Genomic DNA, 6,000 nt, shown 5'->3' with positions numbered 1-6,000 from the left:
TATATTCTGTAACTATATATTGATTTTCTCCTCTTGCTTTTACAAAAAGAGCAAGGACTTTCACAGAGGGTGATTTGGATAATACCTTACATGCATTGTTTCAAGCAGAAATCTTCCATCTATCATTTCTGCTTGTATTACTTCACATCTCTTAAAGACGTTCACATTTCATTGCAGGGAGCAAAGTCTCCTGCCTGTGTTATCTCTCTGGCTCTGTACCACAGAGCTTACTTCCCTTTCCCCTGAATAGATTGTTGGTGGTTTTCTTTATCTTCTTCTGTGAAGAGTATGATAAATATGTGGTGTCAGCTCCGTTTTTCTGTTTTAGTCTATTAAATTATATGAACTGTGGCTTTATTAAATACGTATGACACATTCAGCATTTCTAACGATGTTAGAGATATTCAATAGATACAATACGGCCATACTCCTTATTTTCTTGAGATATCAAAATTAAGGATAGCTTTCTAATAGTACATTACTTACTTTGTTCAAAATTCAATCACCAAAAGGGAAAAATCATAAGCACAAAGAAATCCTTAGAAATGAGTTCTGCCAAAACAGTAGCATCTTAAAGTAGGTATTAAGTAGCCACATTCCATTTCAGGTCTGCAATTGGAATTTACATCCTATGTCCCCACATCCACTTCTTTAGTATCATTGGCAATCATCAAAATTATTACTGGACAGTTATTTTATTTATTTATTTATTTTAAAGATTTTATTTATTTATTTATTCATGAGAGACACACACACACACAGAGAGGCAGAGACACATGCAGAGGGAGAAGCAGGCTCCCTGCAGGGAGCCCGATGTGGGACTAGATCCCAGGTCTCCAGGATCAGGCCCTGGGCTGAAGGCTGTGTTAAACCGCTGAGCCACCTGGGCTGCCCTGGACAGTTATTTTAAATTTGACATGATTCCTATAGGGGTTCTCCTATGAACATCTTTTTTTTTTTTTTCAGTATATCAGCTGGTACTATGGATCTCCTTTTCTTTAAAAATAAGGTGTCTCTATAGGGACAAATTCCAGGGGCACCTGGGTGGCTCAGTGCTTGAGCAGCTGCCTTTGGCTCAGGGCATGATCCCAGGGTCCTGGGATGGAGTCCCATGTCCGGCTCCTTGCATGGAGCCTGCTCCTCTCTGCCTGTGTCTCTGCCTGTCTCTCTGTGTCTCTCATGAATAAATAAAATCTTTTAAAAAATAAAAAAAATAAAAATAAGGGGTCTCTATAGGGACAAGTTCCAGTATGGATGCTGATCTCTTTCTCTCAGAGTGATTACTCAAAAAGGTAAGATCTAAGATCTGTGTTTATTATTTCATTTTGTATACAGGAAGGGGACCCAGAGACTCACATTGTTGTAGGGGACATGGCTGTCATCTCTGATGCTTCCCACTGAAAGCTTTTGTTTTACTTAATATACTAAATACGTTGAAAATTGGAATGTCATTAATAGGATTCCAGGGACTGTCACTACTAGACTGGGATCCAGAGTCTTGTTCCTGGCATATGTTCCTGCTTGAGACATTAAGCCACTAGCCCTCTGTTGGGGTCCTACTGTACCTGCTTCACAATCTGATATTAATAATGAGGAGAAGAAAGCTGCCTTGTTTGTGCCACTAAGGCTCTTGAGTAAGGCTCTTCTCCTCATGTCCGCTTTAGTGCCTGCAGAGGAGATTTTTATTGCCAGATGTACATGCAGTAGCAAAAAACTAAAGCATCTCTCTCAGCTAATGAGCTACAAAATATAAAAGTTTGGGGCAGTCTCTATGGAAACTTTTGAATATGGTGACCTACCAGTGCCGAGTGTGTATGAGGTGACAATTCCTCCTGGAAGGCAGATTGTCACAAATGGGAAATCGTTGGATTTTATGAGAGTCACTAAAATTATCTCTGCCTCAGTTTCCATCACTGTAAAGGCATAATCATCTAACTTGCAGTTACATTATCAGGATTAATGAATAATCTAAATTACATTAAATCCTTCAGAAATAGGCATTATATAAATAGGAAGCAATCTATTAAGTGGGTAAAAGCTCAAGAAAAAGAGGCTAAACTTGTTATATAAAATATGGTCTGAAATGTAAGTAATTGACCAAAAATCAGGACTTCGGGCCAATTACTGGACATCCAATCTTTGTCATTTGAGAAAAATTGTACAGAGTACCCTTTCTTCATTTTCAACATTTGCTTATTATGTGAAGTAGATAATTTAGCACTAAATAAAGACATAGCTACATTGTCTCCATGTATCATTGCAGACTGCTAAAAAAAGGAATTCTTTTAAATTGGTAGTCAGAATCTCTCCCCAAATGATGATAATTGGATCTCAGATTCAAAGGATACCATTCAATTGGAAAGAAATGGCCAGAAGATATATGAAGGCTCTGTCCTCAGTGTACAGTATTTTATATTTTCTCAAGTATTACATCAAGCTCACACCACAAAGAAAGTAAACATTGACCCGAAATACATATCTGACATTTATCTTAAAAATTCCGTGTGTTAATTGTTTATATTTCTGTTTCTCGTGCTGTAACTTCTCCTTGTGAGTGATAAGAATCCTTACTAATTTTTATTGATCGCCCGCTGAGTATACAGTGGCCTGCTAAGATATTTTGATAGTCTTGGGGTAGAGAAACAAGGACAAAAGCTATCTGAACCCTCCAGCATCATCAGGATGCATAATGTTAGCCTTATTTAACAATGTTTCTGTGGCTAATCATTTGTGCTTTTAACAAGTGACATTGAGACTTTTAGAAGATGCACACATACTGTGATCCGCACATACCTAGTGTTTAAGATGGAAAGGAAGTGGACTTAATACAGAATGTCTTGAAATTTTGCCACTGGTTATTTTGGTAGGAAAGTTATTTTTTTTTCTTTTTTTTTTTTTGGTAGGAAAGTTATTAATGTAGATATTTGCTTTTAATGTAGCAAGTTGCTTAATCAGGGCATTCTTCAAGGAGCTGAGAGATATAAACTAATAATGTTTTGTTTTGTTTTGTTTTGTTTTGCTGGACAAATATCAACAGGAAGCGATATGCATTTTACAAACAGAAAGAAAGAAAGTAAACATCACTGATCTGGAGGACTGGTTGAAGGTGAGTTATAGCATAGTAGGATATACATAAGGCACCAAAACCAAATCAGAATGATGTATGATCACCAAATAGATTCGAACACTCTTTGGATAGACATGATTCTGAAAAATCCTTGTCTAAATGATTCATACTGGATCTGTATGATTTCCCCAGTGATCCATTCCGGACTGCTGAGAAATCTTGGAGACCATGGGGGAATATAAGTAAAGTTAAGAAGGTTCACAAATCTGGGACTCCTGGGTGGCTCAGCAGTTGAGCGTCTGCCTTCAGCTCAGGGGATGATCCCAGGATCTGGGATCCAGTCCCACGTGTGGCTCCCTGCTTGGAACCTGCTTCTCCCTCTGCCTGTGTCTCTGCCTCTCTCTGTGGATGTCTCTCATGAATAAATAAATAATTTTTTTAAAAGAAGATTCACAAATTCTACAAAGACCTACATGTTACCTGGGATAGTTAATATTTCAACCCAGAGCAGTGCTTGGTACAGATTATTAAAGGTGACAGAAGCAATGGAAGTGACATATTAGTCATTAAAATTCCCTCATCTCATATTGGATAAATAAAATCCTTGGGAATATATTTATGACTGATTATTTTATAAATTCTTTTATTCAAAAGTAATGTCTCTAAATTAACTCTGTACATGTCCCTACATGTACACACACACACACACACACACACCCCAAATATTTTATGTTATTTCAATACATGCCAGGGATTGGGCCAGCTATTTTACACATGTATATTCATTTAATTTTATATCTAGAAAGATGTCTTAGTCTGCTTAGGCTGTCATAACAAAATACCATAGACTGGGTAGTTCATAAACAGCAGTTTATTTCTTATAATTGTAATGACTAGGAACACCAAGATTATGGTGCTAGCATGGTCACGTTCTGGTAAGAGCCCTCTCCTCAGCTGTAGACTAATTATTTTTTACTGGGGTCTCACGCGGAGAATGGACAGGGAAGCTCTGTGGGATCTCTTTGAGAAGAACATTAATCCTGTTTGTCAGGGCTCCACACTCATGACATGACCACCTCCCAAAAGTCCTATCTCCTACTACCATCACCTTTGGTGATTAGGATTTACCATATGAATTTGTGTGTGTGTGGGGGGGGCATATTCAGACAATACCAAAAGGTAAAATACAGATATTAAATTTTCAATTAGCATTGAAAGTCATTGAAACAGTTAAGTTCAGTGACTAAAAAATTGAGTCCAAGGAGGAAGAAAAGATAATCTATTTAGGGGAAAGGGAAAAAAACTAAGATAAAGAGCAAAATGTTTACATGTAAAATGCTTTGAAGATCATTAGCAAGGAAGCAAATTTTTTTAAGGGTTTATTTATTTATTTATTCATGAGAGACACAAAGAGAGAGATGCAGAGACACAGGCAGAGGGAGAAGCAGGCTCCACGCAGGGACCCCAATGTTGGACTTGATCCCAGGACCCCAGGATCATGCCCTGGGCCGAAGGCAGGTGCTAAACCGCTGAGTCATCCAGGGATCCCCAATGAAGCCAATTTTGTACCTAGAAGATCTTAAGCCATTTTACCCCACCACAGAAGATACTAAATGATATACATTATCAAACTACACATTCTATGAAATATCAAAACTGCATTTGGATCCTAGAACTATGACTCTTCTCCTTAAAGGAAAACATATATTGATTTTATTTATTGACTCTTGAGTGAAAATGTGTTCATCAGTGAACCATGAATTTCTTCTATTGGCCTCTTTTGGGGTGCCCCTCCGACCCACCTCATTATAGAGAACATTTTGCTTCCTTCCACAATGCAATGTCTTCATACAGAAAGGGTCATCTGTCATTCAGGTGACCCAGTAGGCCATCATATTTTGAAAGCTATATAGTTTTCTGACCTAATGACCAAATTGTAGCTTTCAGAAATAATGAAGTTAACGTCTTGTATTGTGGAAATTTTGTAGATTATGTGGTAACTAAAGTCAAAAGGTGGAAGGGCTATAAAAATTATTATATATGTCTAAATTTGTACATCAGCATTTCAAAAATCCTCTGTCCAAAATTATTATCTTCACATTCATTTGGGCTATATATACATACATCTAAATAAAATAATTTTTGGCGAAAACTGCAGCAGCCTTATTCTTTCCTCTGGGATCTAGTACTTTAAGAAGAATACAAATTTTTTACTCGAATCCATTTCTGCTTGAAAATTTGTTTAAGTATACAGTTACACATATTTGATATCTATGTGTGTAGGTATTACATTTGTGTGTTTCCAAATATATTTCTAAAAGCCACAAAAATGTGAAATAGAATATTTCAGATGATATAATAACTCAGAAATAATTACTTCTCACCCCAGTGCCCGTCTCCTTACTTCTGATATCAAGAGGGCATAGAGAAGGCAGCTTTCTTAAACATAATCCTCTGACTCACAGTTTGTTCTTACCAGCTATTTGTAGTGAAGAGTAAATGTAGATTTCCTTATTTAAAATATTGACCCTGTGGGGAGGTATATTTCAGAGCAAACATGTTGCAGGCTTGGGTGCTTCAAGTTTTAAATATATAATTTCAGAGATCATTTCTTCCTAATTTTTTTTTTCAGTTAGTGAGAATTACGGTGCAATTTCAAATTCAATTCAAGTCTTTGACCCTAATCTGCTAGAACATAAATATACCCAATCCAATTACATCGGTGACCAAAGAACACTTGCTACTTCCTTGCAGATGCTTCTTTTCATTGTTCCCTGAGGATAAGACAGACTTGGTGAGTGGGAGACCAGTTACAAGGGAGAGTAATAGCTTATGGGACAGGTTTTTGCCCAATTTCCATAGAAAGACATCACACTTTGATGATGTGAAATGTGTCTTTTAGTCCAGCTGTTTAATTCACCACTCTTTTTAAA

Source organism: Canis lupus, chromosome 2, assembly GCF_048164855.1.
Source record: "Canis lupus baileyi chromosome 2, mCanLup2.hap1, whole genome shotgun sequence".
Classification (NCBI taxonomy): domain Eukaryota; kingdom Metazoa; phylum Chordata; class Mammalia; order Carnivora; family Canidae; genus Canis; species Canis lupus.
The sequence above is the reverse complement of the archived record's forward strand: the minus strand, read 5'-3'. Positions refer to the sequence as shown.